Source organism: Diuraphis noxia, unplaced genomic scaffold (genome assembly GCF_037042655.1).
Source record: "Diuraphis noxia isolate RWA-SAM2 unplaced genomic scaffold, SU_Dnox_SAM2 contig0004, whole genome shotgun sequence".
In the NCBI taxonomy this organism is placed as follows: domain Eukaryota; kingdom Metazoa; phylum Arthropoda; class Insecta; order Hemiptera; family Aphididae; genus Diuraphis; species Diuraphis noxia.
In genome coordinates, this window is record NW_028301714.1 from 16,688,832 (window position 1) to 16,702,774 (window position 13,943).

Sequence of the window (13,943 nt, forward strand, 5' to 3'; positions counted from 1 at the left end):
AGAAACCTAGTTTTAGATTTTTTCCGTTTCTTCTAGTTATAAAGGTTTGAGGGAGGCGTTTGTAGTTTTATGTCGAGCATGGGGAATTCATGTTTGAGGCATAAAATGACTACAATTTTATTATTTTATATGTTTGGCAAATTTACAGAAAGAACATAATTAGAAAAAAAATGCTACGTGACTTGAAGTTTCATTATTTTTATTTCTAGCAATAAAACTTTCTGTAGAATGAAGAAAAAAAACAAATAAACAAATAAATAAACTGCAGTAGTCGTTTCAGCACCCGACTGTGCTGAAACTGATTTACTAGAATCGGTCTGTAAACTAAGTACTTTTGGTAAATTGCTTGACAATTGTGTACTTGTTACTTTTCAATCCTAAGCATCTCTTATGCCTGTCCAACGGGTTGTTTTTCGGGCCGTTAAGGGTTCTAATCACGATTGTGGCTTTTGTGGCTCACTATTGAAAACGTTGAGACGATAGTGGACTGCTATTGTTTCGTTTAAATTCGCCGAATATCCTTGTTTTATTTCATTTAGTTTTTCATTTCAGAATTCTGAGTAGGTTTCGGGTTAGTTATTTTACGAGAATTTATTATGACCTATTTTAGAGGTAAACTATTTCAAAGACAGAGCCCGCAGCATGTTTTTCAGTGTAAGATTGAACTACGATTGGATTGGGTAAGTTTGTATTTCAAATACAGAATGATAGAGTTTATATTCAATTTATAGTTCAAAAAAATTACCGTATAACTTAGTCGTTTTTCTTTTTAGTTTAGTGTTAAAAATCATTCATATTCGTTTGCAGTAAATAGTTGTTATTACGAAAACTTAAAACAAAAAATAATAGATGAAAAATACTACATAGAGATCATGTGTTCAGGAACGAGTACTACTGCTATAAATATCTCTATTATGTCTTATTAGGAATTACGATTGATAAGTATAGGTACATTACGTACATAGAATTGGCTAATTTCGGATAAAATATTTTAAAAACTTGGCAAAACATATCTATACCTACACATATATGAAATAGAAAATGTATGAATAAAAAGTAACATATAATTTGTTCACGTTCAAGTACCACAGATTGGTAATCCGCTTATACTTTCAATCACGGCTGAGAAAAATAGAATACAAGCCAAAGTCAACAAGCTGACTTATAGATCTGCAAATTATAAACAAACATCCAAGTTGTTATTGTATTTGTTTTTCCAAAAAGGATCAAAACACAGCAAATGTATTCCGGTCACACATCGCCGTTATGTTTACAATTGCGATTTTACTTTACGCCGGTAACGCCGTCCGGGGATGCATAAAAATCACCAAAAAAATAAAAACTGAAAAATAATAAAAAAAATTACCTTTATATTATTATTGTCCTAATGGGAGTAATAGAAGTTTAAATTGAAACTGTGTTAAATTAAGGGCTTGGATATTAATAAAATCGGTTTTCTATTAAAGATTATTGAACTGATTATAGGATACTTTCTTATAGTTTCAAATTTATTTATTTTTATTGGAACAAATTAAGTACATAATAACGTTTTAATAACATTTTTAAATTAAGCCGTAAGCTATTTTATACCTAGCTATAAACGTTTTCCAGAAATGGGTTATTATGTTTTGAATCCCTTTTATTTATGAAGGTTCACATTTAAGATCGTTCATACTTACAAAGTTATAACTATAATTTCTCTAGTCCCTAATAGCAGTCTTATATTTATAAGTGATATTGTTTTTAATGACATTTTATTACATATTTTCGATAGTGATGGTTATAGTCTAAAGAGTAAAGAAGTTTTAAATACCCAATTTCAGCTGTATTGTATATTGTAAAATGATAGAAGAATTAAATATTATATTGATTAATGACCCTCTGCTGCAGTTAAGATTTAAATTTAGCTAAACATTGAACTGAAAATATAAAAATTAAACAACTTTTCATCGAAAAACGCGTTTTATTCGTCCGATACGCGTTACCATCGATAATTTGTCTAGGCGTTACCGAACAAATTTACGATTTCGGATTTGTCAATACAGCAAAAATCCACATATTTCTTACCCAGTTCTAGGCATGGTCCAGTTAGTAACGGTTTTTATCGTCGGCCATAAACGTTCCCAATGTCCTGCCAAAAGTTATGACTTATATTTATTTATTTATTTTTTTTTTTTTGATGATAATAACAATGTATGAGTCGTAAAAGTTCGATGAGACTACTAGGAGATTTTTTTCACCATATCCATTCGTATATGTTAGGATCCTTTAAATGGTTCTACGATAACGGTCACTGGTCAGTAAAATTCAGATTCTACCACCCGCAAACCGCGACTGTCTATCCTTTTGTCAACAACGTCGATGGAACGGTTCGTGATACACCATAGGATATTTTTCAAACTAGCAGAAATAATATTACTTTTGAAATCCTCGAATGACGAATGTTCTACGCATGATTCGCGTTTGCATTAGCACAACATGAATGTTTAATGTGTTTCACTTTTCATTCTTTTAATGTCTATACTGTTATTTATTTAGTTAGTATTTTTTCTACCTCGTACCCGTCATAATAGTCATATCGGAAAACCTTTTTAATAACGCCAGTTCGACGAGCTTTGGATTTAAAAATAATCAAATAATCAAAGGACTTTATTCAACTGACTGAAATTTGTATTCATATAAAAATATTATCATTATTATCATTCTTCAAAGAAAAATATGTTTAAGCAATGCCAGCATCAATTATTTTGTAACGATCATATTCTATTTTGATAATATACGATAATGGTTACTATATACATTTATATCGTTATTAAAATTTACAAACGGTAATAAAATACCTCGAGTTATAGGCATTATTAAGTACTATGTGTGTGCAATGATTTAAAATTATGCATCAATAAAAAAAGTATTAAAAAAATAAAAATAAATATTTTTAACGATAAAATAACTATTTGGTGATGAAATATACATTTTTACCTTATTTTGTGTATATAATATTTAACTTACTTTATTTAAAATTATATTATTTTATTTCATTGCAGCTTTATTTTATATCTTTGTAAACAAATATGATCATATATTATCACACTTCATTTCTATACGTCTTACAGTGCGTCAGCATATATTATTCTCACTTGTTTAGTGTCAAAGGTTATTATATTAAATTCATTACGGTATTTGATACCTACAATACATTATATATGATATGTATATATTATAATATATATCTATGAACCACGATACATTTTGATGCCAATACAATACTAGATATTGATTTTATAACGGGTGTTATTTTTTTCGGTGAAACTGTTTGTCGGATTTACATTACTTTTCAATTCGTCCAAATTATAATTTAATGACTCATAAAACTATTATTTTTACTAAAACAATTTTTGTAAATTTTTATTTAGAGCTTACCAAAAAAAAAAATAAAAATAAATATTAATTCTTTATAATCAAAATAATCATAATTTGAAAATTAATTTTGTTATGTACCAGTTCTATATGCGATTATTTTTTATGGAAGTCTTTATCAAATAGATTAATGAAACTATAAACCATATATTATGCATGTTTTTATTATGGTAAAGAACAATAATATTTTAATTCATATAGATACAGGACCTTACATGTTTAGCTTCATAAATTTCGGATGACCTCATACAAGGGACGAACATCAATACATCATGACGTGTCAATGAGCGGGCCTATAGAAATTAATTTAAGCAATTGGTTTTCAAATAATAGTTGGTAAAACTTTATAATGATAATCTAATTATATAGCAAATAATTAAGTAGATTACGAAGACTAACGAGGTATTATTTTCTCAGAGCATTGAAATTAGAATTACCCAAGAAGATCAAGATCAAGTAACAATAATATTTACAAAGGGAAAATGATTAAAATATATAGTCCCAAAATATATTGGGAAATGCACGATTGTTAGTGTTAACAACAAGTGAGTTATATCGAAATGACAAAAAATTTATCAACTGTGAATTGTATAACAGAAAAAAAGCATGAAAATAAATTATAAATCCATTTGTCGGGATACGTTGGAATAGTTTGAAACAATTGTAGTGTAAAATGACAATCTGGACGATCACGAAAAACAAAAAAATAATGGCACAATACAATAAGATGGTTGTAAGTGTAGGGCTTACTGAACAATATCACAGAATAAAAATATATCACTGATAGAATGATTTATCGAAGAAGTAACGTGATACTTACCTGGTGTTATGATAAAAAAGTGTATACGACAAATGGAACAATTTAAGTAAAATTCACGATCCTAAATTATCCAAACTATACGTCATGTATTATGGCTTATAATAATTATGAAATATAATATTATCAGTGGCTTCATACACAACAGGCACGTCTTTAAGTTAGGCATGCATGTCGAGTATCAAAGTTTGAGACCAGAACTTCTACCGCAGATTTTGTTGAATTAAAACGATGTACAAATTGAACAACTCAAAAAGCCCACGAGCGATTTCCAGTCGAATAAAGTCTTAATTCTTGGCCTCTTCTTACTGTATAAAACGACGTAAACTAATTTCTATCGGATGACGCACAAAATGTCTTTGATTGTACTTTTTGAACTTTCCATAGCGCCCGTATATTTATATTTATTGACCTATAGATTGGTTAAAAATTAATCACTGACTATATTGTATCTACAGATATATTTATTTAATCAACCAAAAAAAAAAACTCCCAAGTAACAGAAAAAAAAAACAACTTATAAACAGACATACATATAACGGGCTAAATTCAACGAATAGGTTTTCTGGAAATTAAATTACATACTCAAAACTCTTTTCGCATGGATTAAGCCCTATTAAATGTTTCCGTGTATGATTTGTAACATTTTGTCCACTGAGTTATACATTTTAAATGTATGACTTATTCATGTATACTTAATATTTCTACATTTAATTATTTCATGATCGCTCTTGTATATAATTAAAGATAACTTGATATAAAATAGGCACCTACTTAAGTTTTAAATTACGTTACAATTGGTAAAAAATAAATAAAATGTACTATAGTGAAATAATGTCAACTAGTTTAAAACAAATGTTACTTTCGTATTTTAATAGATGACTTCGCACAAATACTTCTTAATAACGTATTGAAATATAAATTCAATAGATTTTACTATACTTTTTCTTAAGTACTACCCCTATTTAAAAACCATCTCAATAACAATAAAATTCATTTTACGGTTATAGCTTTGTTAATTTGCTCTTTAAAAATTGTACAATATCATTTTTGGGTATTGTAATGTTGATTGCATTTATATCGATATGCATATATATTTATTTATTTATATACAAATCGTTTTTCAGCCCTTTGCGTTTCTCTCTATTTTTATTTCGTCCAAAGGAATAAAAAAGGGATTCAACAACCTACGTAAATATTCATTGTTCCCGCGGTTAAAGTGAAAAAATTTATTATTCTCTTTTTACCACGGGTCACCGTCGAAAGTTAACCGATGAATTATTATTGCATGTACCTACCAACTATTATTATGTTCGAAAACGTTATTCACAGATCATTAACCACATAAATCCCCGACCCCGTATTTCCTGATCAGACCGACAGGTGTTTATCGAAAATTCAATTTTCATTTGTTGTGGGAGGGGGTGGGGTGAACAAAAATACCACGAATCCGATCCCGAAACAATATCATTAGCATGCTAAAGCCCACCCAACTATTAATCGTCAATCATTATTGAAATCATTCGTGACCTGTATAATATATTCTGTTCACTGATAAACAATTAAATGGCCATTTTTATTATTATTGTTTATTTTCGAAAAAAATTATGGAAAATCTACGAGCTTAAACCCGGTGTAAATGCGTGCTAAATAGGTGCCATGCAAATTTGCTGAACGTTTGAGCTTACCATTGTATTATGATATATTTGATTAATATACAATGTACATTATATTTATGAGTCATGAGTATATTTATAATCAACGGCGAAATGTATATAAGTAGTAATGTTAGAAATCTGATAACCGTAAGACGATTTATTTAGAAAACTTTTTCATGTACCTAAATACACATACTTAATATCAAACATCGGACACATCTTGTTTTATTCATAACATTTTAAATCTTATAAAATATGAGTGAATTTGAGTATCAATAATATGATGCCAAATTGATTGATTTTTAAATTTAATCTAAACCTAGTCCGTACATTATATAGCGGTCCTAGTATCTAACCATATTATCGTTCAGCCAACAAAAGAAAATTCAGAAAAACGGTAGCTCGTTATCCATATTATTATTATTTTTTTATAATTATTATTGATGTTCCCATAAATTTTATTTGAATATTTACTAAGCTGTAAAATGTCTGACCACGAAAATTTATTCTTCACTGATGGTTAATTAGCGGAGGAGAGGTATCAATGATATACAATTATAATAATAAATTAAGGTATTTTATTCAAGTCTATCATGAAATCTATTAAGAAAATAAATAAATAAGTTGTAAAAGTACTCATCAATAGACTTGGCTAATTAATTTCAGTATATACTAACAGTCATAATATTTCAAAGTCTACGCACTCAGAAAAAATTCAAACCTTATCATAAAATCTTGAATGTTTAATATAGACATAATAATATACGTTACGGGAACATTGCTGGCTAATATTATTGTCATTGTTACTATACTCGTACAAGAAAAGAGAACGACTTAAATCTCCCGTGTTCAGATCAACATCCGATAACAGGAATTTTAAGCCATGAGCTTACATAGATGCCATACGTACTTACCAACTAAATTGTTGTCTATATATACGTAATTATAGTGTAATATTATAGTACCTACCAACTCTGTGCCCCCCCCCCCCCCCGTAAATAATAATCGTCGTATTTATATAATATAAATAAATAATTATAATATATTATTATTCAGCTATCGTGCATCCCGTCTGGGTATATTCGCCATAGGTATAGTGGCAAGTTGTGCAATGTTATTATATTGTTACTGTGCGTGCTCTATCACATTTGATAGTAATTTATTATATCAATATATTAATATATACACTATATTATGATATGCAGTCGACTAATTGACTGAAATATGAACCGTCATTCGGATATCGGACGTAATAATTTTCACAGCGATTCGGTCCCATTAGAGTAATTTCGGTTTATATTACAACCACTCGCCCACCCCACCGCACATTCTTATACACATGCTACTTAATCTGCTGGTCATAGGTATTGGGTTCGCACGCAGTTATTGTTTTTTTTTTTCATCCAGATGATATTATCATCATTCTCAAACGTATAATTATTTAATTATTGAAGACATAACGTTTTGCATATTATATTTCGTTATAGAAACTTTTATTTATTGATTTGATATAAATTCACTAGACAAGCCAATTATAAAACACACAAAATAATACTAAAAGAATACAGATGTTTTCGAATTGTCAATTGAGCCACATTGGCCAATTTTATCAATTATCATGCACGGGTCAGGTTGGTTACATAAATAGTTATTAGTAGCGTACATCAATACATGGAATAGAGAGAATTTTCGTAGGTTTGCACTAGGGACCTTAAAATTTACTTGAGCTTAAGCTGTTTTAATACCGGTGTGTATTGGTGAGGAGAACACTTTTCTTTCAGGGAAGAAAAACGTGTTTCACACAAATGTACTCAGCATGTGCTCAAGCTTGTATAGTTTGTAAAGCTTGTACAATATTTTAAAATTCTTGATATTGTTTAAAATTTTCTTTTAACTTAAGGTGTGTCATGTAGCCATACAAAATTTTGTTTTTAAAATGTGTTCTCCTTTTTACCATATTATATAATTTAAGGGGTAATTTTTCTGAAAATGCTGTTGCATTAGAATCAAAATTCAAACGAGTAGATTTTAAGTAATTTATCTTTATGTATGAAAGATAATATGTCTATGATGATAGGTTTTTAAGTATGAGGATTATGGTACTTGGAACATTGTAACATTTCAATGATTAATATTAAGGTATTAACATTTATAATTTTTTTAAATGGTTCATGTATTATAAATACTAAATCCACTATTACACGTATTTTATATTTTTGTAAAACCATTTTTACAAATTATTATTCTTAGTACAACCAATTTAACGACTAACTACTTCTTTGAATTACAAATTAAATAAATCAACATTTTCAAAAGAGGTATCCACTATTTAGTGGATAAATTTATTCAATATATTAATTTATTTCATTTACAGTTAAAAAGGAGATTATCGCTTTCAGAAATGAAAATTCGTATCACCACTGAACTCTCTTTAAGTAGTGCAGAAAATTCGCAATATACGATTTGTCTACGAATCATAATAATTAATGGTCACGCGATCGCATCAACCGTGGTTGGACTGCACAGTTTAGAACCTCTTTGGATTAACTTTTTGACAAATCATGAATTCCATATTATGCCTTGGTTATATTATTATTTATTATAAACTTGTAGCTGCGGTAACTGGTGGATTCGGTCAAAGCAGCAGGCCATATTATTATTGTACACGGTATACTCGCAGGTAACCACTGATATTTTCAGATTTTCCGTCGAATAGTTCTGATATTCTCGAGTCGTAAACGACAACGAACGTCGTTCATTTTATCCGTAACCACCTCGCCATTGTCAGGCGCATGAACTACGAAGGACTTCGACTATTTTCACGTGGCTGCCTGCAAGTGCATAGGTATTCTACCTAAGTAACATTACCCGGAATAATAAATTAGTGTTGGGCAGTGTGAAGAAACTTTGGCGAAACATTTAGTCCTAAACGATCAGACGAAACGTGCCTTTCGTTTCACGAGAATTACGCGCTGGGCTACTTGTAAAGGTACGTTGTACATGCCACATGGATCACCTATATTTAATATTTATTATTCACGGGCTCCGTGTAGGGATTGCGAGAATTCCAATATTCCATACGTATCCAAAATGGAAGGGAGAGGGGTTAATTCACTGTATATATGCATATAAATATATTATAATAACAAACACGTGCGAGGCGTATTTAAGAATATTGTGTTTGAAAAATGCACGTTAAATCATGGTTAAATCGTAATACATCTATAATGTAATAATATTATACACAATATAATAAAATAATACATAATATATAGGTAATATGAATATTAAATATTAATTTATTTTATTATTTTATTGACGGAGAGATTACAAATATTATGTATCATCTCTTCTTATTAAATTAAATTATTTTTTATTAAAATATATTTTTCTCTCACAATTGACTCACTAAGTCACAAAATCAGCTATATTAAAAGATGCCAGCGCCCTTCACGGCAATGTACACGCTAATAACGATTTAAGATAATAATATAATATATTGTATATTATGTTAACTCGTCACTGTGATTAAATTTTTCTCAAAGAGAGTAGTTCTAGAACTCAGTTTGGTAGTCATCTTATTTTTCCGGACTTAATTATGTGAAAAATGTTTATCCTACATTGTGTGTTTACAGAGTTCTTATGTAGTAGTGTAAGGTCTATAGTATTTTGTCATACTTTGTAGGTATACTCCAGGGCGTCTGTAGCGATTCGATGATAACATTAGTTATTTTAACAGATAAGTATAATACGCTACTACAGTAACGTTGTTGGAATTAGCGTGCTATACTCCTTGCCCGCACTAATTGTATACCACATTACTATATTATGTGGTTTATTTTAAAAATAGTTTATTATATAGTAAAATAATTTTGCACTTGTGTATTGCTTAACTAATATAATGATATAGGAATAAAAAGTGATTAGCTATTATTAAATGAATATTTCATAATTTTTTACCGTATAAAATTAATCATCAGCGTGGTCTGGACGAAAAATGATTTTTTTTTAAACTGCAGGCCAAAAATGCTTACTTAACTCGAATATAGAAAAAAAGTATATAAACAAAATATCCGTCGTATTATATTATTATTATTCAAGCCATATAAGCCGAAACGCGTCGGGATGTATACATCGTAAATATAAATATTTTCTGAGCAATATTCACTAAACGAAATTACACTATGGCAGCTTTTATAACGAGTTACGGGAGAATGGTTGTTATAATGTTTCACCGGCAGGATAATGTTCAAAATAAAATAAAATAATAATAGTAAAAAAAACGAAACATTACAAAATTTCGACTGTGTAAATGTTTTGGCTTGACATTATTTTGTATTTATATACTTTTAACGCACTTTATGGTATTTATCACATCGGATCGCGAGTTTTTTTTGTCGTTTTTATTATTTAAAACTTTAAACGGTTTCGTCACCAGTCGAAACATTTTAATATAATTTACGTAACGCTAACGTCCGCCAAATACACGGTGTTGACGGTTAACTTGACGACGATCTAAAGTCCCTTACTTCCAGTTCGATCGCTTCTGTATGTTATATCCGTCGTCTACAGTAAAACTTTACATGAGTTGTAGCGATAATATTATCATCTAGATCCGAAAATGGGTTTATTTGTGATGTCAGGGTAATCGCGTAGGTTATATCGGTTGTTCCGAAGGTTCTTGATGTCGACCTAACATTGGGAAATGAAGATACCTGGTATGTTGTACATGTGTAGTGTATGTATCGGCGAACGGAAGGTCCGTATTCCCGTGTCAATTTTTAGTATGGTTTACCCCAGGGATGGCCAACCCAAATGATCTTGCGGGCCACTTTGTAAATACATAACAATCCTGCGGGCCACATATAGGATTGCCAGAAAAAAAAAAAAAAAAGGTCAGCAGCCAAAATATTAATATAATCACATATATTTAATTTATATAAAAATATTTAATACAAAAAAAATGGAGTAAACATTACTATTTAGTGAGATATTTGTTTCTCAACTCGTTCACTAAGCTTTTTTTATTTTAAAAATACAATTTGCTATAGTGTCTACTCGTATATATTTTTATCAGATTAGATTTTAGAATTATTAGTGTTTATATAATTTTTTTTTTGTAAATACATTTTTGATAAATGTCGCGGGCCGCAAAACTTTCCAAGGCGGCGGGTTGGCCATCCCTGGTTTACCCCTTATTAATGCGTGTTACATAAAAATTAGTACTTTATAATAAATAATTAGGGTCCGGAATTATATGTATTAAAAATGTACGAAATGTGCATGTACATATGCACTGATTTTCATTCAAATATGCATACATATGAGAACAAAAACGCATTTTAATTAAATTTATTTAGTTTAAAAATGTATATAATTCATTAAATAATTAATATGGAACAAAAAATGTATTAAATGACTAGTTGATATAATTTAATTGTATTTTGTATGATGTATTCAATGGTATGTTGCATTTTTAACATTCACTCAACTAAATAAAAACTCAGGAACAAAAATCTATTGAAACAAATTTAGTTTATTTTTATAATATAATATTTCAAAGTTATCTGGAGAGTTACAGTTAACAACTAATGACTCGGATAAATGTTTAAATATAAATGTACGTCGGTTTTTAACAAAGTTTTTTTTTTCACATTCGCAGGTTTTATATATGACATAGCGTTGAGTATTAGTATTAACCTTTAAATAATCCTCAAAGTATGTTTTGTTACGATTTCTTGTTTCTTTGCACTTATTGCGTTTTGCACGTTTATGAAACTAAAAATTGAGTGACTACTGACTCATGATGTTGTTTTTGGATATTCTGATAATCGTATTTACTACCTTACATCCAATGGATAAAAATGATGTACAATAGGAAGGTATACTTAAATATCTACTCTTTATCTAAGAATATGTGACGAACAAACATTGAACAATTTTTTTTTGTTCCCAACATACCTACTGTCTTAATATAATTACCTATACCTAATAGGTATATTAGTATCTTTGTAAATTTTTACAGTTTATTGATACTTGTAATATAATATGAGTGTATACTGTGTATATACGAGACGAGTGTACTATTTCTACGGAGTTTTGTAAAATTATTTTTTAGGCTTTATTTTAAGTTCATTTAATAATTTGTTATACATCAAAAACTGCAACAGCGATAAATGTGTATTAAATTTAAAATTTTCGCTGTTAATTAATATTCGAAATTAATGAACACCGTAAATTAGTGTTTATGCTGGTAGCAGCTGCTGTAATATTGTCTTCTACTCAAGTTTATATCATCGTTTGTATACTTTTCTCGTCTAAAACTGGGGTTGGGGTCACTCAACATTTTAACGTCCCGTTGTATTTTTAAGCCAACGCTATGTAATATTCGTTTTGTTTTTGAATACGATTCGAGTTCAAACATAGCGTAACGTAATAATATAAACCGTCTGGTTGAATATAAAACGAATCTTTTGTAAACCAACCACGATAGTAATAATTTCTTAATAGTCGATTTGTATACATTTTGACATTCAGAGACCGTTCCGAATCGTTCGTACGAGAACGATTCACATCGCGTAGCGTGTGGCTATCGTTATTACTCGTATCTACTCCGAAATTCTCCCAAGTAACCTTTTTATTATAATTTTAGTGTATTATATTTGTTGAAGATATTTGAATCAGATATGTGCGTGTCCAGTGATGTAGATGTAGCATTTGGTCCAAGGATTACAAAAATAATTTTCACACACCCCCGTTCGTGGTATTCGTATACCTTTTAAGTAAAAATAATTTCACCCATCACACAGTTGGTCTTAAACAGAACTTCAAAGGGGAGTAAAATAAACATATACAATATATACATACATTAAAGTTTGAATATATTATATAATATGTATTGCCAAACATTCCATTGTTTTTACTTTTTTAACCGCTTAATGTATTTTTATGTTATATAAATTTCAAATACCTTAAGTGCTATATTGTTATCCAATATTTTTGATTTATTTTTATTTTTTACCGTTTAAGGATAGTGTTTTGTGACAGTACAATCTTTCCCTTTTTTCAAATAGATACAATCTATGCGATGTTAATAAATGATAAGTACGTATTTTTTTATGTATCTAAACGACATTGAACGAGTAGTTTCTGAGATATTAAAATTTATGTACTAAGAATAATAGCAATTAATAATGATTTTGCATAGCATGTAAAATATATGTAATATTTAGCCAAGTACTTATTTTATTCATATGGTGTTTACATATTATAATTTTTTAATTATAATAGCCTTAATATTTTCAAAACCTGTTATCATGAACAACTATCCGTTGTACTTCAGCAAATTTAAAAAAAATGGTAAGTAAACGTAATGATTTTGATTCATAGACACAATAAATATATATTTATAAAATCATGGGTTTAATAAATTAGTCATAAAAACGGATGATTTTCGTTTGAAAAATAACTTTTTGTACCGCCAAGTAATCGAAAATAAGGTACTATTTAGTATAATTATTTTCAAAAATTTCAAAAATTAGAATTTTAATAAGGAATGATAATAGAAAAAATGGTGGTGAGCATTGGTTGAATGCTGTGGTATTGATATTTAATGAATAACCTCACCGATAGCGTATGTATTATAATTTATATTTACGCTAAAGTCAAGTCTTATTGTCAGTAAGTCGCCACTGTAGAAGGCTTGATAGTTTACTATCTACACCATGATAACTTGCAAAGACGACGTTTCTGATTCACCACGGAAGGTCGTGGTCGCAAAAACGACAGCGAATAAAATTATCATAATAGAAAATAAAAACTGAAACAGTCACCCCTCATCACAGACACTAAACGTCGATAAATTATTATATTGTTAGTCGTAGAGGTATTCAATGGTTGGAACGAGGGGTGACTGTGATTCGATCGGGCCGGTGGGCTTGAAAGTCGGTCTTCGGCAGCACGCTGGGAATCGAACGGCCGTCACGAGCCCGCGTCCGAAACACGCACGCCGTATTATTATACGCGTTTAACCCTTTGTACGAACGAGGTCT

At 29.4% G+C, this 13,943-nt stretch overlaps 1 protein-coding gene across 3 annotated transcripts in view; it reads left to right on the forward strand.

Moving 5' to 3' along the window:
• CARPA (Carbonic anhydrase-related protein A) overlaps positions 1-13,943 on the forward strand; it is a 112,380-nt gene that overhangs the window by 27,034 nt on the left and 71,403 nt on the right. The gene's annotated exons all lie outside the window — the stretch shown is intronic.